Below are 27351 nucleotides of genomic sequence, written 5' to 3'. Positions count from 1 at the left end.
CCTATGAACATCACCTTTTATTTGTATTAAGAAATCTGATAACTACATTTCTAGAGGATTGCAGACACAAGATTATACCTGAAGACACAAATTCATACTTGAACTTATTTCTCAGATAAAACCCTTCAAGAACCACCATATTTCTTAAAAGAAAATCATGTTCAACCCAGTTCACTGAAAAGGATTTGTCTTCAAAAGGACGATTATTTCCTTGTGTCAGGTGCTACAAGTCTAGAGATTATCTAAAGTAGAAATAAGCAGCTAGACTTTGCATTTCTTATAAATTAACCCTGAACATTCAACAAATCCTTTGCAGACTAGAATTTTGACTGAATACCACACCTCCACAGTTTCAGCACTGTTGTATCCATCATGTTCATACTTATGTCTTCTGTCAATCTACATCACAAAAAAAAAGATGTAAAAGCAAGCAAGCAAGCAAACAAACAACAAAACACAGTACTTTGAGAGAAAAAAATACTTTCTCTACATCAGCATTAAGAAGGTTTTTGCAGATTGCATTACAACCTCACCACCTGTGCAACATCATTATCTGCAAATGGCGTGAATTACATTATCTGCATATAAGACACCTGTACTAATGTACTATTTGCCAGCATGTAAATGCAAGATATAATACTATAAATTTTGTTCTGAAGGTTTGGGGATTTGGCAGAGGAGGTTGGACTTGAAGGGGACATAAGAATAAATACCTAAGATATTCAGTAGTCCAGATCTTGAGGGAATTTTAGATTCAATTTCTACAACAGATTGACAGCCAGCATGTGGTCTAAAGAATGGCTTCTGCCCAACTAGCCTTAGACATCATTTCATTTTGTGATTTGGGGCCCAAATTCGGATTTGTGTCTATCATTAAGGTTTACTAGTAGAAAGTTATTTTAAAAATAAAATGAGGTATTTAGAGCATTTTACAGCAGTAACAGGGGAATTAGCTTTAATTCAAACAATTTCAGAATCTTGACTAGAAAAACTCATTTTAAATAGTTTGTTTATAATTTTCAGCTGAGCTGACAAAATGCTACCTCTTTGCTACTGGAGCTCTTGAAAATCTTCAAATAAACGGCAAACTGCAGTTTATTAAAGTTGACTTTCAAGAAAATTCATTTCCTATCTGGTTTTCTTTTCCGAGGTTAATGTAATGAAAGCTGCAAGAGACTTACTGCAGTGGAATGAAATTCTGAAATAGAGCTAGACAAGGTTAGTTAATACCTGTCATAATCATTCTCCTTTACCAAACTGACTGTGAAGCAATGGTAACGTTCACTTGAAAAAATGTTAGTTTTAATTATTTTTGAAAAGTTTCAATAAATAATAAAATAAAATAAAATAAAATAAAAGGCTTTTACCCTTTTCTCTGGGTCTTTCAAACAATTCTATACATACATATAATGGAAAATCATCCTTGCAATAGAAAAATTTCATTCTAAATACTAGATCCAGCAGACATAAGGAACACAACATTAACATAATTATAATTAGTGTGAAAATCTCTGGCCAAACAATACTAAATGTCTTGTCATTGTCAAGTATATGAAGTGTAGATATGAATTTTTATGAGTGATTTTATAAAATAATCATATTCCAATTTTTTTTGGATAGTCAGAGAAAGTAAAGTATTTCAAAGAAAAATGGTCTAGCAGTGACTGGTTTTGCTGTAAAAGTGGACATAGAGTTTTATGCCCTGAAAGTATGTAGAAGGGAAGAAGTAATGAGGGTTAATTTTGACATTTATTTGTGATGTTTGCAATAAATAATGCACCAAAGCATACTATTGATCTGAGAATCATATTTAGAATCATATTTTAAATTGGTTTAGAAGAAAGGAGGATCATTGATCATTTAGAGACATTTCTGTCATATCTGAATATGATCACACTGTTAACAACAGTACAATGAACATAGTTAAGGAATATAGCGAAATACTAGCCTAAGCTTTTCCTGCAGTATTACAGTTTTTGTCATAGAGATTTCTCAGAGATTTGAAACAATAAGTTGAATAAAATCAAATCTAATTATGAATCTCCTTTTTTAATTATTTCCAATTGTATATTACATAAAAAATGCTGTTAGCATAGAATGAATAATATTGATAACACATTGTAACTTTTTTTTAATAGAAATGGAGAAGTTTTCTATTAATTTAATCAGTGTGACTATTTAACAGAAGATAGGCTAACCCAAATAATTATACAGAAACAAAATACACTTTTGTAATAAATATTATAGTCTAAAACAAATAAATCCAGTTTTGAAACTTCTTCCTTAAGGACTTTTTTATATTAAAATATGTTATGTTCTTACATCACAGATTATGTATTTAGGATAATGTCGGTTTTTGATGAACACAGATTAGCTGATTTACTCTATGTGATATAAAAATAATTCTCCACCAAAAAAAAATCATTTTGTCCAAAGTTAGTTTTTAGCACATGAACATACACCTTCAGCCCATCCAGGCTGCTTTTGGAAGATTCCATTTGGAAGAAATCAAAGTCTCTAATTCCAACACCTTGCTGTATTTAACATGAGTACCAACTTGGTTGGCATTACTTGTAATCAAAAGTTGAGCATAGTTAGGTTAGTTTACATTAACTAACATCAGGTAGAAAATCAGCTAAAAAGATCAATTAAAAACTAATCAGCTTGTATTTTGATGGGACTATTAAACATTAAACTAGATAGAAGTAGGATTTAAATGCAAATTGTTACTGTAATGGCCTTTTATATATTTTTGGATGAAGAATAATTTTTATTCCATGACTACAATGACACCTGGATTTCATTCATAAATATTTTTTCATCCATATAACTTGTGCAAAGCACTACATCTGAAGTGAAGTTCCACTTCAAAGTGATGTGAAAAATGAAAATAAGGTGTTTGGCAATTTCCATATCAGATGTTTCATTTACAGAAATAATCATACTTTTATCTTCCAGGCTATAATAATCAGAAATATATATATATATATATATATGTAATATATATATATATATATATAATATATATATATAATATATATATATAATATATATATATCCTGAGGGAAAAATTAGACATCTACTGTCTTCTCTGGCTTTTTTCTTTCATAGCCGTCCAGTAAATTTCTGTAATAAACTTAGTAAATGTCTTTTTTTTAAAAAAAAAAAAACTCAGAGTCTGAAAACTTAAAAGTTGTGAGCTAATTATTCATGATGTTTGGAGAGAGAAAAATAATCCAGATATGCTTGGAGACTTATAATTCACAGCAATTACTTACAAAAGAAAAGTGTCTTTTGATGTTTTTCCATAAGGAAGAGAAATATAGTGAATGAATAGAGCTCTGAACATTGATGGATCTTTGTCATTAATTTGCATTTCAGTCATGTGACAGTGTTGACATTTTTATTAAAGTATAATATAAGCATGATAAAACATTATCATCCCTGACACCTGGATAACAGAATAGCACTAAATGTGCCTGAACTGAAAATACTTTAACCATTATTGCAGTCTAAAAATGTGTGGTAAGAGAGCTGTAGCTAAGGCAAAACAAAATCACAGTAAGCCAATGCCTTTCTGGATTTCTCCTTATCACTTAGAATTTGTTTTGGGTCTTATTCTTACTCTTTCCTCTCTGAGGTTATACAGGACAAGGTTCTGAGGCAGCAGCAGATTTAAAAGTAATTACTATACTGAGTGGAATTAAGGACTTTTCTAAGCTAGCATTCTCCATCCAACAATTGCTAACAAAGTAAACATGGTGAAGAAAGAAAGAAACAAACAAACAAAACATATCGGCAAAGCATATCAGAACACATCCTAACTTAGACACTTTATGGTTCAAGGATTCCTGAACCAAAATGTAAATTGATTTTGATAAATACATCCTTAATATATGACTTTGAGTCACTGGACTTTCTGAGAGTTAAATCTGAAAATTCAGTCTAACTGTGTGAGTGTCTCTTCCTAGCATGAGAACAACATCGACTTCATCTAGAGTGGTACAATTGTCCATTCAAGAGAATACACGTTTAAAATTATGATATCTCTAACCTACACATTAAACTGTAAGTAGACAATTACAGGAGAGGGTACTAACAGTCACTCAGAATTGTGAGAGTATGAATGAAGTTACATCTGTTACCAACAAACACATAGTAATGAGTATTCCTGATTCTTAATTTATTCATTTGGCTTTTAATTCATCTTCTACCAGATTAATGTGTCACATAAATATGTCAATCATGTTTATGAACTTCTCCGCTTTTTTTATATGAGACAATGATTATTAAGTTTCTTTTCTGGCAAGATCTTCCAAAGCTTATGATATCCTCCTCCTCAAAGACAGGGTTAGCTACAGATCTGTCATTGCTATCAAATACGTCTGTACACTGTTACTGTTATCAATAGTCCAGTAGTAGAGTCTGGGAGAATTTTTTTTTTTTTTTTTTTGGCTAAGTGTGAAATGTTGCAGTTTTAAAGCCATAGTGGTAGTGGGGGGCGGGGGGTAGGGGGGGAAATATCAAATCAGTATCGAATTCACGAACGGTCCATGAACCGTAGGTCCAATTGCCTTCCTAGGGGCGAATCGAGTTCCCAAATAATGTGATCAGCTATAAGCTCGACCCTGGCAGTATCGGATTCACAAACAGTCTGTCAACTGTAGGTCCGATCGCTTCCCCCCAAACAGGTAGTCGAGTTCACAAACAGTATGATTTATTCAAATGCAACATTTACAAAGCAGGTTTCGGATGTCAGTACAGGAAATTCTCTACTAGAGCGTGGGGTTTTTAGCTAGCTCTGATGTACAAATGTGCAATCATCACTCACCCCAGAAGATGGGAGAGGGCTCTCAGTCTCGAGTCTCCTCAGGCGGCGTCCCAACCCAAGGGGAGGAAAGGGGGATCAGCCTGTCAACTGACCCAGGAGTTACGATGGATTCTTCCCTCCTCACTTCTTAGTCTCCTCAGGCAGCGTCCCGACCTGAGGGGAGGGAAGGGGACTCAGCCCATTGACTGACTCAGGAGTTAGGATGGTTTCTTCCCCCACCTCTTTACATCCTTAGTTCACCTTTTATACTTTTCTTTACATTCAGGTGGAGTCTTAGTGACTAGAGTCATAATTAATGTTGTTATTGATTGGTGAAAAAGTTCCTCGCTTTCATTTAAAGGTACAGTCAACTGAAAATCTAGAGCGAACGCTCAGTGAGGAGTGGTCGTACCTCGGAGGCGGGTAACTTTTGGGATGGAGGTATGGTTTTCACATTATAATGAGCGAAGTTCAAGCAAAGTTCATCTGAAAGGAGTGATTTGCCACCTTTTCTGGCTCAGCACCGGACTTGTTGTCGTATATCTCCCATTGGACAGCCACTGTGCGGCTCATCAGCAGCCCAGCACAGGGAGTGCAACAGAGTTTGGCCGCGGTGTCTTCACTCCCCTCCCTCCTCCGTTATTCCCCTTTGCAGCTGCCAGGAGGGCAGATTGTGCTGCCCAGGGAACCGTGGAGGAGCAGAGTCTGTGCGCACCAGCCATCCTGGAAGTGGCAACTGTGTCACCCCAAGCAAGCTTTTGTAATGCCAAAACTTTGGTTAGACCCTAGTTTTCCTCTCAGTTCCTGCTTTCAAACAATTCTTCCACACTAAGACAGGAGGAAGCTAAGATGGTAGGTGATTCTGGAAGTGCATCAAGGAATTCTACTCTACTCTACAGTCCAAAGCCTCCCATCGTACTTGTGCAACCTACTGTCACTTCTCTCCACTATGTGACCCGAACTGCTTGCTACCTTTCAGTGAACAGGACAGATTTTCCAAGCAATTTATTCTTCAGTTTTACAGTTCCCTTCCTCTCGCAGGACTTTTATGCATTTCAAGTCTGTAAACAAGTTTCCTCTTGATTTTTTTTTTCCTCTAAACAATTCCTGTCCTTTCATTTTCCCTCAGAGTTCATGTTTCCTTAACTTTATATCATCCTCCTGCTCTCTAATGGTCTTTCTTGACTTGCTCCTCATATTTTGCAGAGCCAGGGACTCAAAATTGCATTCAGCTCTTCATCTGTGTTTCTCTTTAATTTATCTGTTGCCAAGATTGTTGCCATTTTATGTCAAATGATGACTTTGTTTTTAATAGCTAACATTTAAAACATTAGCACTGGAACTTCTATTTTGAGATATATGCACACTTACATTTTGTCTAATGGCAAGAAACTCTTGTTTTTATCTTCAGTTTTATTCTAGCACATATATCCAACCCATTTGTTCAGTGTATTCTCTGAAACATCGGTATTAATGGTTTTAAACAATCCATTTAGAGCAGAAAGCTTGTGGTCAGCCACTCCTTTACCCTAAGGAATGGTGGTTTGACAAGTGACCCTGAATTTTTTCCAGCAATGTGTATAGAAAAAAAGAACTGGCCCTAGCCCAGCTGTCAGGCTTTGATTCAGGAACGAGGGCTTTCCAAGGCAGGAGTTATCTATCAAAAAGGCAGCCCCACACTCAGGGAAATATATCTGATCTAAACCTGATAGAGTGTGAAATCAAAGGTTGTGAATGGCTACTCAAGGGAAACCAAATACATTTCTATGGTGCTACAGTACAAATGGTATTGGTAATGGATTGTGGCAGGACAAAGCGCAGCTGAATTAAATACCAAGATCTAACACATGTTACCAATATCTGACCAATGAAGTTTAAGATGGCACACTGACATTATGAAAATTATCAGTTACTGATTATCACTTTATTTTGTCTTCATCTGATCAATTTATTTGCTAGAAAATGTTCATCCAAAAGGGAAAAAAAAAAAAAAAAAGATTCTCTGGCTGTGTAATTAATCTAGTTGAATAGTTGAAGACCTTTCTTTTCTAATCCATTTTAATACTTTAGAGAACTACTTACTTTATAGTGTATGCTGTCACCTAGGAAACAGATCAAGCACAGATAACCATTCCCTGTTTGTGTGTTTGTTTTTTATTTCTGGGAGAGAAGATGGAATTTCAAACAAAGTATCTTCCATTCAATGATGTCTCCAAAACATTGAATGAAATGAAAGATGTTATTATATAGCATCTATATGATTAATATTCACCTTTTCCACTATGGAAAATGAAAGGTAGTAGGATATAGCAGCTATATGATTGTTAATCAACCTTTTTAATATTAACCTTAGAGATCTGAATTCAGAATTTACCTTTTTAGGTTAAAATTACTGAAATTTCTTTTTAGGTTAAAATTAAATTAAATTTAAAATTATTCATTTTTTTTCATTTTTTTAATTCTTATATTTTTTAAATGTACCCAGACCAAATTTGAAAACAATTCATTTGGCCAAATATATTAACAGCAAAGCATATATCAATGTTAGATCTCAATAAAAGTAAAGAAAATAACTTTTTATTCAGTTACACTCCATCTTTTCATTCTTGTTAAACTGATGATAAATACCTAATAAATACATGGAAATACTTCTGCACAGGAGAGATCTCTCAAGTTCTCTCACCTAACACTTAGCAAAATTAGTAGCTGATAAAGTTTGTAAGTGCTTATATTAACATTCATGACATTTTAAGAAACCTAATGCCATTTGCACATATATGCCATTTTTGCAGATATATGCCTTTTCAAACTATTCAGTAATAAAAGATATTTTTTATGTTTTGAAGGCAAATGAGGACAAGTTTTAACATGGGTAGAAGTACAGAAACAAGCTTCTGGAATGTTTGTGTTCCAATTCTTATTTGATAGGTTAGGATCTAATTTACTATGAATCAATTATGTTGAAATATCTACAAAAGTGGATATATAGTTTTTGCTTTTTCAATGTTTTTGTATTAAATCTAATTGAAAAGTGTTATGTGACAAGCAGAATTTTATGGGTAAATAAGGCCACTATTTTAAAATATATTTTTCTAGAACAGTGAATGTGAAGGTTTCTTTTGAAATAGAACCTGTGATAGTGGTAGCAGGAATTGTATTACAGAATTAATATATAATCTTCTTGCTATATAGTGTCTTAGAGAAGCTTAACATATTAATGAGTGGTTGGGCTTCTACAGCGTATATTTTGTGCAGTAAAGCGTTGTTAATATGCAAAATCACTGCCACCTCTGTAGGGGTGGAAAAGAAGCTCTTACAACAATGTCGATATAAGAACCATTAAAACCATTATTGTTCTTTTTATTTTTTTTTCTTTTTAACACTATTATTTTAAATCAATTTTACAAAATTAAAACACTATTCAGAGACTCATGTATTCGGAGACTCATATAAGTGAAAATTCCTAAAAGAGATTTGGTTGTGTTTCCATAGAAGAAAATGGTAATATTTGAATGGTCCTTTCTATAGCCATCTTTGAAAAATCTAGTCCTTCATCTATCGTAGACCGTACACAAACTTTTCACAAATGTTGGCCCATCTTCATTTCATGGTATTCTTACTTTGTTAAAATATTTGTCTTCTGAAGCTTTTCCTTAGTGAACAAAACTCTTGAGACAGATTGCTAGATGTGGTGGAATATCACTATGAAGCAGTTCTGCTGAAGGCATTCATATTTGGAAAATAAATCTAATTGAGACAAAAAGAAAAATGAAGAAAATATACAGGAAATATGTCAAAGACTGAATAGCACTGAAAAATATCCCTAGGAAAATAACTGAAGAGAGTTGGTTTGGACCACAAATTATAGGAGTGATTCCTAAATAATACAGCCAGATTACATTTTAAGAAATGAAGCTTTCATTGAGTTGAAATGAAAAAGCTGATTTTTAATCATGCTATTATTATTTCTTCTGTCCTAAGAACACTGAACATGTTTCCAAAATACAAACTATTGTGTGATGTTAATGAAGACAGGTGATCAATAGTTCTTGTGAAATAGAGAGCATGATAAGCCTGAACAAAGACATAATTGTAATGACATAATATGTATCGAGGTTATTGAATGCTTTTCAAGATTCTAGTTATCCTTTACAAACTGTGCCTAATCCCAGAAAAATTCTAAGTCAGTACAACTGCTTTTCAATAAATACCACCTTTATTTAAAATCAGTACTGTACAAGTTTGTTCAGTGATGAATTTGAAATCAAAATACAAGTTTTATACAACTCTTTTTTTTGAGACACTGACTTTTATTATTCTAGAATAGGATGGTTGAAAGATCCATTTTCATTCTAGAATAGGAGAATTTATAAATGTTACTATCAATCATAGGTGTCTTTTTGATTAAACATGTATTTTTTCATAGTGTTAGAAAGGGGAACGTGAAACTGCTATCCTGTTAACATAAAACAGCTCTTTTCACTACATCATGGCACACAGTGATTTCAAATGTAAATGTTTAAGGTAATATCAGAGAAATAATGCTCTGGTACAATCTTAGATTATTTCCATCCGGGTTTTAATATTGGAATTCATTAGTGAAGAGGCCACTTTAGAATGCTGTTATTAGAGCAAATGTCCAAAGACTACTCAAAATATCCGAAATATACACTATAGATTAAATAATTTGTTAATCCAGAAAGTGGAGTTAATGATTAATTTTATTATTTATGCCACCATGGGCTGTCTGGAGACAGATCCCTGTTTTTGTGTTGTATTATTATAATTCAGGGACATATGACTCTGGTCCTGTATTACAGTTAGCTACTAGAAATTAGATTTCAGCTATCAAAGCATTGATCTGCTTGGCCTTGAAATATGTTTCTGGGAATCACCACTGTCCAGACACAGTACTTCTGGGAATTAAATAGCAAAGCTGCAGGTCATGTAGGTACATATGGAAAGGGGTAAAGTACATATCCAGAGCAATGAGAGTTTCTTCCTTGGTTTGTATGTAAGTGTTATGACCATCCTGACATACATAGGATGTAGACATTTGGCTGGCTAATAAGCACTTGCATCATATTCTCAGGCTTCTTGTAAAGAATAGATAGGCCAATCTATAAACTAATTTAATGATGATTGTACATCATCAAGAGAAAATACAGCACTTAGGCCTATTTTAAATGAGGATGCCAGAGTCCCGTAAGTCCATGACCAGAGACAGGAAGGATGCATACACATTGCCTGTTTCTAATCAGTAGCATGTCTGACTGCTTGTATAGGGGTATTTTTCTTTGGTTATTACAAAATGAATCATATGTGGTATCCAGACACACACAATAGAAATGCTTTTGGCTTTAACAGCAACACTGAGGACATATCCATATACTCATTTGGATGAGGAAGATATTAAGATTAATTTTCCTGTGGTCAGGGTTTCTTCTGCTCCTTTTTATATTTATTTTAAGTCATTTGGGTTCAGTAATTTTTCCTTCCAAAATTTTTGAAGATCCATCTTATTCTATGCTCATATGTGATTATTTCTAACATTAGTATTTGGCATAATATACTTTATGTATTTTTTCTTTGTGTATGTTGAGTTTTATAAAATCACAATTCTAAATTGGTTATTATATGATCATGCTGTTCTATGCCTATATGCTGTATCCTGTATTATTTCTCTAGCCTTTTACATATATTATCTGGTCACTGTTTTTTTTTTCCTTCCTGAAATGAAACTGAAAAAAAAAAAAGGAAAAAAAACCTCTCATTCTTCTGAAAGATTCTGTTAGCTTCTTTTCTTTAAAATGTGTATCAGTTTGTTAACATCGTACATACATATTTTAGGTTAGCTGTGTTTCTTATAAATAGTAGATGAAAAATCCTGCATGAATGCAACACTGATTATGATTTTAGACAATCACAAGTTAAGAATATGAGATGAAAGCTTCTCATAGAAAAATAATTTATTTGTTATATATTGTTGTATATATTTATTTGTTTCTAGAATATTTGTGATTAATACGAAAAATAAGTAAAATTATGCACTTTCATGGTGTTTAGAATGGCAAACATTTTTATGGTACACTCATTAATAAATTTATAACAAAATCAGTTTCCATAAAAGACCAGAAGGTTTTTCATTGACACTGCAACCTCCTTGAAAGTGTCACAACACATGTGTGAGAGCAAGTATATTTATCTTTTAGGCTGGACTGTGGCAAAAGAGACATTACATGCACCAAAATATACAGATGGTAACAAATGAATGTTAGAACAATCTCCAAAAATCAAGCAGAATATCTATACAGGCTTATGTCTTTATAAATTTATGTTAATATGTGTGAATATAAGGAAACATGATATAAAATCTATGTGTACATATGCATATTTTGCAAAATAAAGGATGATTCAGGATGTGCTAAAATGATGTATTAACACTGTGGGATTTTCAGTTATTTTGATATATTTATATTCTCCTGAATCTTTTATTTAGGCAGGCTTTCTGGAGGATTTTCTTCTTTGTTTTTCAAATGCAAATTTAGATGCAAATTGCTTTAACAACATGCCAAGATTAGCAGCACTCCTACATAGACTGTGAAGAGACAATGTGCACTTTTCCCAAATTCCTTAGCAAAACTAAAAAAAAAAAAAAAAAAAAAAGCTTTCACTTGTCTGCATTCAGATCCCAGCAGAGAATGTTGTAGTTATTTGCAATAGCTGATCAAAAGATTTTATCTGATTTGTATTCTCTGTCCTGTCTCTAGCACACAACAAACTTCAATTCTTATGCTCACTGACACTGAGTTGAAGTTATTCAAGTTTCCATGACAAGTTCAGCTTTCATTTTTCACAGCTTCCGTGCATTATACTTGTCATTCAGCTACTAAAATCTGGGGTTGCTCATGCTACATAACAGTGTAATGGATAACATATGGTAACAAAAGAGCAAAAAAGCAAAACTTCTGTCACCTTTTTGTTTTCATGGTACCATGTGGCACCACCTTCAAGCTGTAGATCTAGATATGCTACCCATGGTTCAATTATTGCACCATGAGGATTCGCACCATGCAGAAGAGCCACACATGTAAGTCATTACTTCTCCTGGCTAGCTACACAGACTTGTTGAAATGAGGGACCTCGCACATCATGGTCCTGCCCATACTTTTTTTTCTTTGTTTCAGTATACCCACATGAATACAATCAATGCCTCTTATGTAGTTAGAGAAAGGCTTGTGAATGCTTAAATGCCACAGATTAAATGATTAAATGTCAGAATACAACCATATGAAAATTTACTGCATTTGTTTAGCCATTGTCCTGATTTTTGGCTCCAGGCTGCACTTACAAATGCAGATAGTTAGTCGAACAAAATTTCTTAGTCATACAGAGCTCCATTGTGTGTGTTTTTTTTTAGTTACTCATGAAGTAACAAATATTTTCATCTATCATTTTCTTTAAAATTTGTTTTGCTATATTCTTCTTCATTGTCCAATAGCTCAAAAGAAATTGCTGGAAAATTGTGAAAGATGTGTAGGTAAGAAAATATGGAATATGTAAATTATCAAGCAAAATTTTAAGGAAAGTTATAACTAGGTAGTAATAGAGGTTAGACAACAATTTAAAACATAACAGAACCTTTTTAATCACAAGAGTTAAAGCATCAGCAGTGATTGTCATGGTTTCCTATACATAAATAAAAAGTGTAGGTAACAATTTATGGTCAACACCTGAATAAAAATGTCTTTTTTATGTTACTGAATAATTTTCTATTTCCATTGCAAATATGATTTCCCTGATGATTGTACATGCATGAGTGCAATTGTAGGTGATTTGTGCTAATATGGATTTAGATTTGTACATATAATAAATGTATAATTACTGCAAGCCAAACATTTGTTCATTGCTGTGGAACTGCAATAATTTAAATGTAATTGTATTGTGTAGACTCTAAAGTTTTTTCCCCTAAAGTCAATAGAGACAGTACTAACTGAGCACAATGACTGAGTCTAATTCAGTGATGTGAAGTTAAAATGGAAGACAGTCACTCATCTGCAGCTTGGAAAGGCTGAGTGTCTCAGCTCCAGATGCCTCCGGTCATGGTATTGAACACTCCGCAGTTCCGAACACACGGTCCTTGACCGTGAGTCGTAAGGTCTCAGGCGAACCTTGTAGTGCTAAAAATGACACCTCAAGGATGAAAATTTGCCTTGCAGCTACAAAGCACACGACCCAGAGCTCTTCTTCTCATGTTATTCATCTATGTTATAAATAAGATTATGCATTCTATAGATTTTTTTATTATTATTTTCATACAAAATTTCTCTTTGTTTCTTGTTCTATCTACTTCGCTGCCTTTCTCATTTCAGCTTTCAGTAGTTCTTTAGTTCTCTAACTTCTCAAATACTGTCCGCAGATGGAAAGGTGAGTAAGTAAATGGAAAATATAAATTACTAATGTCAGGAAAAGTCAAAAGGACTCATCAGGGCAAACCAAAACTAGTTTCAGATTGTGACTTTTTTCTCCTTCACGTTTGGGGTACAGCATAAGAAGAGAGAGAATTATATTTTTCTTAAACATTTCAAGTGAGGATGTGTTCAATACCTGCCTTGATAACTTGTTCCAATTGGGACTACTCACCTATTTAGGAAAGTACGTTTTGTTGTGGTGGTGAATTTGTCTCAGTTCACCTTCATGTGACCAATTGTTTCCATTATGCCTTTGTCAGCAGTACTGAAAAAGCCTCACCAATCAGATATCCTTTTCATCTCTAAGTACTAAAACATAATGGTGAAGATGTCTTTCAACCCTATGATGAGTTGGAAAAAAAAGAGCTGCTTAAACTTCAGAGTGAATGATTCAAGCTTTGATTCTTTAATCATTTTATGACCCTTTTTAAAACTAAGTTTCCTAATCCATATTCCTTATGAAATGAAGACATAATATCCAAAATGTCTATTCTACAAAGCAACAAGATAACCACTTGGCTTCTGTTGGATATTCCTATTTATATATCTTCAAATATCTCATTAGCCCTTTTTGCCACTTCATTGCATTAGAAGTTTTTATTGCGGACAACAATATACTGCACTCACTAGTTCCTTGTCTGAGTTAAGACTCTCCTAGAATCTTCTACCCTGTATTTCTAGGCAGGCATTCTGTGTTCCTGGATGCATTTTTTTCTGTATTTGGCCATACATTACTATAATATTTTTTGGCTGAGTTCTTTGCTTACAGTATTATGCAGAATGAAAGCCAGATCCTACACCTTTGTTATAAACACAGAGATATCTGCTGGAGTATCTGAAGAGTTAATTATATCCATTTGTACTCATCTGTACTGTTTTCTACAGAATAATCAAAGAGATTACCCTAGCAGGGTGAGGTGCATGAGTTTTAATCCCTTTGTTTGTTAAATAAGATAAAATGCATATTTTGTAAGAATAGTTCTGTTTTAATTCAAAAATAAAAAATGTACCATGATTTCTTAAGTCTTGAAAACAGAAGCAAAATGCTGCAGTCCCTTTAATAAAGTCCACTATGCAATCAGTATGCCTACACAGACCACAGAATAATGTAAGGGTTACTCAAAAAAAAAAAAATAGAGGAATCTGAAGAAGAACTCATATCTCCTGATTTGTGTTTGCAATGGAATATCTATAAAACAGGTATTTTAAATGTGATTGTGCTGGCATTAAAAATACCAGATAATACATAAAGTTAATATTTCTATACATGTTCTTTGAATTTGTGATCAAACTGCTTGCACCTGAAGTCCTAGAAATAAAACATGTTCTTAGAAGAGGAATCCTATCATTTAGTTCAATATTATGTTCGAAGTCTAACCTGTTAACAGGACTTTTAGAAGAACAATTCTATTAGCCTTAGATTTTTCTGTTCTTTTCATACAATTTATTCAGCTAAACACAGCTTTATTTTTTTCCCTTAGTGTTTATCTGCTTTTTGAATGCAATAGAAAGAGAGAAAGGTAGATGGAAACATAGAGGAGGAGAAAAGTCCTTTTTGTGTTCCATTTCTTATTGCTATTTAAGTGGAAGGGACAGCTGCAAGCTTGAGCTAAGCAGAGTGGTGGATCATCTAATTACACAGGCATGGTATTATGTTCTGGCACTGAGAATCTTCTGTCTTAGAAAACAGTGCTATCAGGGGCACACACACCCAAATACACACACCAAAAAATCCCTATCTATAATATAATATAGTATAATATGACTATATTTAAATTCCCAAAGAATCTTTTAGCCACGTAGCACTACCTTGCTTTGGAAAAGCAGCACTGCTTAAAGGAGGATATGCACTGAGGGAGAAATCAGGCTGGCTCAGGCAGAAGTTATCCAAGTAACTTCTTCCAGGAAGACTGTCTGTGCAGGATTAATCTAGTGTCCATCGGACAGACAGGCAGCCTTGTCCCACCCCAGAGCTCTTCATGCCAGTAAGCCTAATGACAGCAGCAGTTATGTTTCTTAAAGCTTCAGCATAATTAGAAATAGCTGTTCCCATATGTGTTTTATGACATACAAGTACCCAGCTATTTAAGCTATACAATGGCATGTAAGGGGAATGGAGAAATGGGGGCCACATCTTTCTCTGTCCTTCTGATGTGTAGGTTTCTTACTGAATTCTATGCTTTGTCATCCCACAGCCAAAGTAAGGAAAGCCTTATTTATGTGGACACTTAAGCATTTCGCACAAGTAAACTATTACCTATAATAGGGCTGAAACATGTCATGACAAAATATAAAATTATCTATTTATTAGTAAGAGATAAATGCATTTTACATTATATCTTCCTGAAATTACTATCCTACACCAGTCAAAGAATATACAGATGAATCAAATGTCATGTTGGTTATGAGCTGTCAAAATATTGCTGCAGACGTTTTAGCTACTGTTGATTTCACAGAAAATCTCATCATTAAGGGAAATCATTCTGAGATTTCTTTTTCTTCAGACAAAAATATAATTGATTTTTAAACAGTTGAGAGAATAAATAACAAAAATACTTACTGTTTCCAAATGATCACAGCATGTTTGATAGAAATATAGTCTTGAATACAGAAATAACACATATTTATGCAGCTTGCAAAGAACCTATTAGTCATGCTTCAGAAAAATCTATATTTGAAGCTTATTAATTTCCAAGTTCACTTTGAGGTCTTAATGAAATTCCTTGGGATTTAATTTTTATTTAGGGAATGAATTTTAAGAATTATGCAGAACTTTATGATAAGAAAAAGCTGGCTTTGCAAAGTACTCATTTAAGTTTTCAAATTTAAGGCAAGTTCCATTTTTGAGAGCATTTTAGTTAGTGTTTATTGATATGGTTGAATTTACAAATGCCAACTCTATAGTTTATATCTGAATAGGGATCACTGGTGTCATGGCAATGGCCATGGCCACTTTGGCTGATGCTGAGATGTTACACTTCAGAGTATTAATTGTAGAAGGTAGCTTACACTGTTGAGTAACGATATAAGATTCTTGACCATAAATAAATAGCAGAGACAAATTGTTCTTGTTATCATTTGTGGTGGTGACTGAAATTCTTTGTACACTGTAAAAAGAAGCAAATAGTTTATCATCTGGCCTGCCAGTCAACATTGAACTTTAATAGCTGTAGCCTTGTGACATGGCATAAAAATTGTTCTGTTTATATTGAGCTGTCATGTAACATCGCTGAGAAGCAGAAGACTGTTGTTCTTGAGGTTTTAGCAGGGGAGGGGGAGTAGGTAGTATTATATAAATAAGTAAACAAAAACATAAAAGATAGTCTCTTGGGGGATATAATGTGGTGTAATGTAATGTCAGTGTTGTGAGTGAGAGCTCAGCTGGCTGTACAATGTCTGCTACTTAGACTGAAACTAGAAGAGAACCAGGGCCAACAAGAGTGTATGCCTGTATCTTCCTGGATGAAATGTATACCACTCACTAGAGGTAGGCAAATAGAGCAAATAAATTTCCTTGAATATTTGCCTGAGCTTAAAGATGATTTATCTTCTGTTAGTCACACGGTCCTTCCTATGCTTCCTTGCAATAGATGTTCGTGTTCCAAAGGTGTATAAAGCACATTTGAAGTTGAGCTGCTGGAATTTTTTATGCCAGAGTAAACCCCTTCAGATAGTAGAGGAGAAAATTCACTTAAGACAGTAGATGGATAAACAAAGGAGCACAAGATTTCATTTAATCAAAATGAATCAAGAAAATTACCTGGTAAAACTAAATGCAATTACACTTCATGAACATGATGAGAAGAATTGAAATATACACTCTTCCAGTACCCAGAGACATGAATCCAGTTATTTCAGGAATGTTACTTCAGTTAAGTCTAGTAGTAAGACTTCTACTAACTTTTCAACCTGCTACCACTTCTGATGCTGATTTTTCTCCAGATTGTTAGTAGTTTCCAGTACACTTTTCTCATAATTACTAAGTCTTTTTTTTTTTCCTTTGAGCAGAGATCTGACATAATACTTTATGAATGGAAAGTATAATCACAACTAAGCAATACAGTTCAACTTCCTAATACCTACTGCTGAAAGTTCTTAAAGAGTCTTATGTGTCTTTTCATAAACAATACTCAATTTTACAGCCACAAGTATTTCCCACACAATTCCCAGCTGTCTCTCCAGATTATATAGATTAGGTAGCCAAAAATCTCAAATCACAAGGTTGCAGAAACCACTCTTCACTAGATGAGGAGGGTGTCAGGAACAGAAGTGAGAGGGAAAATAGGCATAAGAAGGCCAAGAAGTTAGACAATGACAGTGATTGCTTTCAGGAAGTGAAAAAAAATAAGAAAGAAGTACAACATAGGTTGACTATAAGGCATTAGAACTAGAAAGGAAATATTATTATGGACAAGAAGGTAATAGAGGGAGATTGGAAATTAATGGACAGTAAATGGCATTTGGTTTTGTAAGGGTACGTATTAAATAGCATATCAAGGAATAGGTATGGGCAGATGACATCTGGATATCTGAGGATGCATTGAATAAACAGATGACATGATGTGGAGAAATGAGTGTAAATTGCTCTGTACTATTCATGAATCCCAGAAATATAGATTTTTTCTTATCGATAAATAAAATGTTAGTCTTATTTGAAGAGTAGTGAGCCTTTGTTTCCACAACTTGCAATTTCATTCTTTTTCTCAGATGTCTTTTCCTAGAGATCTTGCACTGCGATCCATTTTAAGCCTTGCTAAAAACAACCATTTTTTCCTAATCTCCTTCATACCTCTTCCTAATCCTGCTCTCCGTTCTAATACTTCCGCTGCTGTGGTATTTCATCAGAACGTTTGTTGCTTTTTCTGGCACAGTACAGCTCTACACCTTCTCTAGTGTTTTGGAAAAGGTATTATCAGAACAGAAATATCAACTCTATTCACATTTATTATGCAAATAAGTATTTACCCATGTGGCGAAGGATTGAGGATTCTTTCTTACACAGTTTCATAGTCTGTTATTGATGTCTTCTTTAATATAGTTCCTTCTTTTGTTTGTTCCTAAAAAAAAATCAATGAAAAATTATTTTTCCACCTATTACTCAAAGGTCTCTGATAAAAGCTGTAGGGACTTTTTTATATATAATTTGTATTACATAAAATACTTATAGATTTGGGGCTTGTTTGCTTTTTAATTGCACCCAGAGAAAGCTATAAGCCTCTGCAATTCACATCAAAGTACAAGAGAAGGAAAATTGTTAAATGTAGTTCTTCTACATATTTTACTAAATAAGTTTTCTAGTACTTAAAATCACCATCTGAATAATACCAAATTTGATTCCCTTTCTGATATTCACCTAGCCATTTGTCAACCTTTAAAACACTCCATTTCTATCTCAGAATCTTGAAATAAGATCCAAAGTTGTGGACTGCTAATTTACACATTTCTTCTTCACATTTTATTTCCCTATCTTCATGTTTCAGACAATCGCATCTTAGATGCATTGAATAAACAAAAGTGATATGAATATTCCAGGAGTTCAAAGCTCACAATTCTTTAAGGTTGCTTCATAAATTCTTGGTAGATCAGAAAACAATTAATATTTTCATATAACCATAATCTATTTGAGAAACACTGTTGTATTTTTGTAATACAGACATTTAAAGAGATAGTTTCAGCATCTGATTTCCTGATCGGTCAAGAAATATCTTGGAAGCCTTTTTTTAAATTATTTATTTCTTTTTATCACATTAAAACATAAAAATGCTTTGGCTGCTATTCAGCTCTGCCATTAGGAGAGGACTACTAGATGAAGACAACTGCACATTCTGATTTGGGGTAAATTTTAAGTCTAGCTTCATGGCTACTTTCATGGGCCTGGTCATTTTCAGAAAGCAGACAGCATCCAAGATCCTTACAATTCTTCTTCAAGATAGATGCAAACATTGCGAGTAGAGAAGTAGAGAGTAGGGAGAAGGAGAGGGTAGGTAGCCTATCTGTCTGTCCACCCTCATGGAGATAACAAGAACCATGACATTCTCCTTGGCTTCCTCCATTCTTGCTATTCTTCTGAGAGCAACAGCTTTACCAGAGCCTTTACCAGGCTTCTTTTTTTTTTTTTTTTTTTTTTTTTTGGTGAAGGATGGCTTCAAAATACCCTTTAACAGACTGATAACAATAATGTTACTGATGTACCTTTTTCACATGATTCCAGAAGCATGGGTTTAGATAAAGAGAATAGAAGAAAAGATTAACAAAAAAACTTTGTGTATTGGTTATGCTCTTAGAGTTCTCTCACCTCCCTGGGTTAGAAGGTTAGGGAAGCCTGGCAAATATGGCAGATCCTCTGTCCATTACTGCTTATTACAGTGCGTTCAAGGCGCAAAGAACCTTTTTTTTTTTTTTCCCTCAAGTGTGTGTTCCACTAAGCTAAGATTAGAGTTTTGCTGATATAACTTTGTAGAACAGATTAGGCAGAAAAACAGTACTAGGTAATTGTAGTCATGAAAACCAGGATTTATGCATTAAATTTCTGGCAAAAGACTTCAAGGTGAGAACACAGACTACGGCTTATATACCGAGCATGTGCTTTGGAGGAGTTATTTCGCTCTCTGCATTCTTGCTCTCAGAAGAGTTCATATCTTTTCTATTCTCCCATGAGTTTATTTACATAAAAGGAAAGACAGGCAAGATGAGCTTTGTCAAGTAGTTAAAAACCAAAGAAAAATACACAGAAGCAGCTGTTCTTTCTTTACATTGGACAAGGAATAATAAGAAAAACAAGCTAACCCTGGAACTTGCTCTTTGATTTCTAAATTCTCTGTGTCACTGAAGAGCTTTTTCCTTCAAAACATACTGTTTTTCTGCCTTTTTTCTGTCTTCCTCTATAATTATAAAGAAGAAAAAGTGTCAGAGATTAACAATCAATGGTACTTTTTTTTGTTCAGGCTAATGAAAAGAACCCTGCATACAGTTATCACTGCTAGAATAAACACCTATAAACACCTAAGCATCTTCACAAATGAGGCCAGTTTTTCCTACCAGTAATTACACAGCATTATTTGTTAAGCTAATTGTGATGTATGTGGAAGTTACGACATGTATTACCTGAAGACAATAGGGCTCAGGTAAATAGTGTTTCAGAGTTTATCACATGAGATTTAAAAAAAAAAAAAAGGAAAAAATAGGACTACTCACAAGCAGAGTGTTTAATATGGCAGTCAGCAAACACCATATTTATTAGCTGAAGTGGCATGCAATGCCTACTTGTGTTAGAGAGAGGTATCTCAGCAGTACATAGCAACCTATGTGTTTCCCCTTCCATCTCCTCTTCACTTTTCACTGGGATGGGATTTCTTTTATTTTCTCTATCCTCTCCCCAGCTACTACCTTATTCCAGCTACCACTGAACCTCTTGAGCTTTCCCTACATCAGTCGAGTGCTACTGGGTTGAAGCTGGGAGATCGGGGCTACTTGTTACATGCGCAATGCAGAAATTCCCATTGACATTCCAGACTCACCTCTAAGCTGGCTGCTTGATCTCAGCTAAAGGAAGAGTCCAGGATGAAAATACAAAGTTTTGGAGCCTAAGATAGGCTGTAGGTATATGGCAAAATGGACAAGCCATCTGCAGCTTCCAAAATGAAAGATGTTTGTTAAGAACAGTATAGCGGTTCAGTGGTTCCCAACTATCACTTTCTGGTGAACTGAAAAAACATGGAGCTGGTTATCCTGGCATGTGTTGTCTGTCCTACCTTAAGCAGCAACGAGGGGAACAGCTGAGAACTTGTAAATGTGAAAATTAGGGGTGGGCGAACAGTTCTTTCATATTTATTGGGATTTGACAGTGTCATAGAATCATAGAATCATAGAATGCTTAAGGTTGGAAGGGACCTCTAGAGGTCATCTAGTCCAACCCCCCTGCACACGCAGGGTCACCTAGAGCACGTGGCACAGGACTGCATCCAAGCAGGTTTTGAAGATCTCCAGAGAAGGAGACTCCACAACCTCTCTGGGCAGCCTGTCACCCTCACTGTTAAAAAAAATTTCCTTAAGTTCCTGTGGAACTTTTGGTGCTTCAGTTTGTGGCCATTACCTCTAGTTCTGTCGGTGGCCACCACTGAAAAGAGACCAGCACCATCCTCCTCACTGCCTCCCTTGAGGTACTTATAGACACTGATTAGATCCCCTCTCAGCCTTCTCTTCTCCAGGCTGAGCAGGCCCAGCTCCCTCAGCCTCTCTTCATAGAGAAGATGTTCCAGGCCCCTGATCATCCTTGTGGTCCTGTGCTGGACTCTCTCCAGCAGCTTCACATCCCTCTTATGGCCCTCTGTGGAGCCCAGAACTGGACACAATACTCCAGATGTGGCCTCACCAGGGCTGAGTAGAGGGGCAGGATCATCTCCCTCGACCTGCTGGAGACGCTCTTCTTAACACACCCCACGATCCCATTGGCCTTCTTGGCCACGAGGGCACACTGCTGCCTCATGGTCAACTTGTCATCCACCATGACACCCAGGTCCCTCTCTGCAGAGCTGCTCTCCAGAAGGTCAATCCCCAGCCTGTACTGGTGTCTGGGGTTATTCCTCCCCAGGTGCAGAACCTTGCACTTGGCCTTGTTGAATTGCATGAGGTTTTTCACCGCCCAGTTGTCCAGGGTGTCCAGGTCCCTCTGGATGGCAGCGCAGCCCTCTGGGGTATCGGCTACTCCTCCCAGTTTTGTGTCATCAGCGAACTTGCTGGGGGAGCACTCTGTGCCTTCATCCAGGTCATTGATGAATAAATTGAACAGGACTGGACCAAGGACTGACCCCTGGGGAACCCCACTAGCTACAGGTCTCCAACTAGACTCTGCATCGCCGATCACCACTCTCTGAGCTCTGCCGTCCAGCCTGTTCCTATTCCACCTCACTGTGCACTCATTATCTCACACTTCTGGAGCTTGTCCAAGTGGATGTTGTGAGGGACAATGTCAAAAGCCTTGGAAATGGCCTGTGGTCGTGGCCTGTGATCATCCTTTTCTTGTAGCCAGTTAATAATGCCTTTATTTCTTTGCCTGTCTGCTCAAATAATGGTTTAGCGTTTTTATATGCTGGTTATATTCGAAGAAAGGCTGGCAGTAGCAGCCAAGTTAACTTAACCTTGGGACCAGATTTTCATATCCTCATTAAGCTGCCAATCTTTCATTATATACATACATCCTTTTCATTCTTTTTGTTCTAAGACTTTTAAACAGTTGTGCTTCATGAATGTTGATTCTAGGTAGCAATAAAATAGTTATCAGACAGAGGAAAAGGGTGGAATAATTATCCTTTTAGACAATTAGTTTTCTTTAGTGGGGGTGAATGAACCTATCTAGCTCCAGTGCAAAAGAGTCTGCTAGCTTATAGTTTCAGGGTTTTGAAGTGCTTAAAGTCTTGATCTTGCAGGTTGCCTGTATTTACAACTCTCAGTTTAGGCAATCAGAATTAAAATTCACTCTACAGCTCATAAAGGGAATATTTATGATATGTTTAAATTCTGAATATTGAAATATACCACACCTGTGGTACCTATATATTCACCTATACAGTCACTATATAGGTGAATTTTTAATACTCCACAGCAAGCTCCATCTGTAACAAGAATCAGCTAGACTGCCATAATGCATCACATGTGAAAATGCTCAATCACATGCATCAGTGGAAAGAACAGGCTCCTTCATTATCTATTTTACATGTAATTTCAGTCTCCTGCCTATAGCCTATAAAAACCATATTCACAGATCCTGATTTACTGCTGTTTGGCTGTATGCAGTTTTATTATGCCAGGGTAATACAACAGCTCTTAAAATTCTGTGGTTTCCTAGGCTGGATTTCTTAGAACTTTGTATTTTCCAAGTGTAATAAAGTCTGCAGGAATGATATATCCTTCTATTTATTAACAAGTGAAGCAGAGAAGGCAGGTGAAATACTATTTTTCTCAAGCTTTTTTACTAGTGTTTTTCCACATGCCCTGTAAAAGTCACCTGTACTGTTAGATGAAGGTAATTTCCTTACTGACACTTATTTCTGAAGTTTTCCCTGATGACAGTAACAGTTTCTCTACAAGAAGAAACCAAATTCTGGACACAAGGTTAGTCTTGCATTCTGTGTTTTTAGGAAAGGACATATCCTGAGAAGGAATAGCGTAACAATCTTGGTCAAAGAAAGGTAAATCTAGCCTTTGAACTTAATACAAAACAGTCTTTCTTGAGCAGATGGATTCTTGAGCAGGTTTGAGAATGGAGAAATAATCAAGATAACTCCCTTTTATTGAACTTTTCAGAAATGTTCCTGTTTTTCATTTGCAATCTTTTCCCCAAATTCTTCATGTTTTGAAGCAGGTTCGGCCAATTTAAAAGCAAAAATCTATTGAATGGGCATGTTAGTTTGTGTTTGTGAGTCATTATTTTAAGAGTATTTGAGCAGATCTGCACTTAAATCACCCTTCAAAATTCATATATCAGGCATTTGAAAAAAGTCACTTGTCAAGTCTCAGCTGTAAAAAATAAACATGTTCGATACAGAAAATAAGTTGAAGATAATAATAAAAACATGAACTTCCTCCAGCTCAGCTGTGTAGTTCAAACTGTGCATTTGCATCGCAGAAATTTAGGCAAACGGTGTCTCTCCTCAGGGATTTTGTGTATATATGGTTCAGACTATTTCCGGTTTCCTTGATTTTCTCATGATTATCCCTTCAGATACTTTATCTTTCCTAGAAAAGAGCTTGCAAGTTCCACCTAAGACTTATCCTTTACTAGCAGATAACTATTTCTTCCAGATACATCAACTAGATGCTAACTCTAATGCACATGTACAAGTACAATACACGTGTATGATTTAATCTCCCCTCCCCCAACAACTCTGATGTCATCGCACTTTCCTTAAGTCCAATGCTATTAAATATCAACTTTTTTTTTCATTTGTTCAGTTGTTTGTTTGTTGTTTTTTTTTATGATCTGCCCTTGTTTTGTAATAGAACACTAAAACTTTCAGCAGAACAAGTTTTTGCTGACACAGAACTTGCTAAAGCACACAAAGCAACTTTGCTCATCACTTACAGTTTCAAAAGCTTTCTGCAGATGGTAACTCAGGCTGCCAAACAGCAAAAAAAAAGTCAAAAAAATAGCAGAATACTCAGAATAGTGACAAGATTTTGAAGAATTTTCCTCATTCTAAAAATCCGTGTATTTTGTTTGGGCTTTGCAAGGTCATGACGCAGATTGCACTCTACTCTCTACCTGAGTTTTCTTTCTCTGTCTTTTCATATCTCTATTGATTGTTCCCATTATAATATAACCCTTTGCACATAGTTATGTCTGCACAATTCTCTTATTGTTGTCATTCATTATGTTTGCCCCAGATGTGAAATGCCTAGGCAAATTGATGGGACAACTTTAAATAACCTGCAGTAATAGACATTTCTGACATTTCTTTTGGTGGTGGAAAAGTTTTTAAAATAATTCTTTTACAGACCAGCAATGCATTGAAGTCGTGAAATGAGGTTAAGGAGTAAAATATCCTTACACATAATTTTCAGTAAGGGGATGAATTGTGTTTAATTTTGTGCTTATGTTGCATGCTGTATTATTTTAACTATCACTTCCTCTCAAAAAAATCCCACTCCTGACTTCAGGAGTTAAAATTTATTCACATCAATCCAGTTACAGAATCAGGATTTACTAATCACCTAACTAAGCTCTCCTTTAAGGAAAGGCACTGCTTTTAAAACAGTCCTGTCTGCAAATCCTATGATCATGACACTATTTGTAATAACTCTCCTCCATCCATCCCAAAATCTGAAGACTATCATCTGGCAAACTCCAGTTAAAACATCATTCACTTACTGTAGTAAATATATTAATGAAATTAGAAATTTAATCAGAGTTTTAGGACCAGAGAGAGGCCTTTGCATCTTTGGGATCTTTCTTTTTGTAAGAGAAATTGACTTGCTGTGGGCTTTATGATGCTTGCCTACTTTTGGTGTTCTTGCTTTGAAGAACAGAAAAAAAAAGCCGGGACGGAGGGGACGGAATTTTCGGATGGATTTTACCAGCAGAGCATTATTATGTGGCCGTGGCAGGGGGTCTTACAATAATATCAGCTTGTTCAAACCTGGATGGAGAGGTACAGTCTTTCTGCACCTCGCAGTCTTGCTATAAATAGCACATATAGCTTCCTGCACCACTTGAGCAATCCAGAGGAGTCAAAGTATCTGGCTTTAGAGAAGACATTTCGTGATTCTTGGTGACCAAAAGAGCCCTGGAAAGTTAGGGATGATAGTGAAAGAAAAAGAAGAGGGACACTTTCCTGAATGAACTTCCTGCAGTAATACATCTAGGATTACATTGTTTTTTACTGCATATTATATTTTTTTTCCCAGATCATTAAGGAAAACAGGACTTCTGTTTATTGCTAAATAGAAATCTGGTGTAACCAGGATTATACCAACAAACATATCCAATCTTCATAACAGGTAAATGTCTGGGTTTTTTTTGTTGTTGCTGTTCTTTGTTTGTTTGTATTTATTCCAATATAAATAACTCAAGATTAAAAACAAAACAAAACAAAACAGCCTAAACCAACTTTTCTCTGATCATTTCCTTTTATGGGATTATCTACTTTGCATGAAACTAATATTGCACCTCAAACAAAATTCTGTATGATAATCTAAATAATTTTAATCCTTTTCATATGCAACAGGTAAATTAAATTTATCCAACAGAAAATGACTAGGAAAATTGGATGCTAATGAACTGTTTACAAAAATAGTTAATCAAATCCTTAAAATCAGCAACTCTTTAGCTATTTTTCAAATTTGAGAATTAATGTAGTTTCTAATTCAAGTGTTCTCATGTGAGAATATGCAGCTGGGTATTGATCTCCACAAGTAATTTTTTCTTTTATGATTAGGTAGTAAATAAACAAGTATAAATTTCCAACAAGCATGCATATGACATTTTAAACAGACACTAAATGACACCTACTAAGAACAATCATATTCCTTAAACAATTATACATAAAAATCAAAGCATTTTTGGTCATTTTTAGAACATTTTAGCTAGTGGAATAAAGCATTAGACTGAAGGCCCAAGTGATTCTAGCCTCCTGTGAAGCACAATAATGGACCTGAACTGCACAGTGCCTAGAGCAGTTTATTGTCATTATAATTTAGAATTCTCAGAGAAAAACAATGAAGTCTCACTAGACTTCTTGATAAGGGTTTGACATGACAATCAGAGAGCCTCAGTTAAATCTAGAAATTTACGTGCATTTTGCAACAAAAGTGCAAAGGCTTCATTCATCAAAGACTTTTCTTTGTCTTTCTCATGACACCAGCTTAAAGTTAAAAAAAGGTTAAAGGAAAGTTTCTGCTCTGGGCGATCACAGAGCAGTTTCTTGACAACTGGAGAAGAAAGTGAAGGTTTATAAAGCCATATATGGAAGAATAACAATGGTGGTTTTGTCTTGTCACTGTTTATTGGTTCAAAAATAATGTTTTAATCAATGCAAAAGAGTTAGCAAACTCTTCCATAAAGAAACTCTCCAAGAAGAAAACACAATGCTTTGCATTATTTATTACTTTTGGCCAAAATTCTGGATGAAAAGCTGAAGAAGATTTCCAAGATATTGCAAATAAAAATAACAGGCAGATAATATTGTGCAGAAGCTCTTCTCTCCAGGCCTGCATTTATGAGATTTACTGGGTTGCTGCTGGTGGATCCCAAGACTTGGTCTAACAAAGTCTATATTTGTCTATACTTATGTCTATGAGAAGGACAGGAGAAATTCTACTGTGAAATAAAGAGAAAAAAATATATTGTATAGCTGTCATCTGTGCTTCATTGCAACCATAAAGATTTGCATACACAGGGTCTCGGACAGGAGGGAAGCATATAGATTATAACTCTAAACCAGCAATAGAAGTAACGAACCATGTGAGAAAAAAAGAATGTAAAACTCTGTGAGACTGGATTTCCTGAAAGAAAAGTCTTCCTAGAAATTAGGCATTCTCAGGAACCATTGTACTGAGGCTACAGATATATACTAA

This window comes from Tinamus guttatus, unplaced genomic scaffold, assembly GCF_059628265.1.
Source record: "Tinamus guttatus ecotype Peru unplaced genomic scaffold, ASM5962826v1 Tinamus_guttatus_pri_ptg000018l, whole genome shotgun sequence".
In the NCBI taxonomy this organism is placed as follows: Eukaryota; Metazoa; Chordata; class Aves; order Tinamiformes; family Tinamidae; genus Tinamus; species Tinamus guttatus.
The sequence above is the reverse complement of the archived record's forward strand: the minus strand, read 5'-3'. Positions refer to the sequence as shown.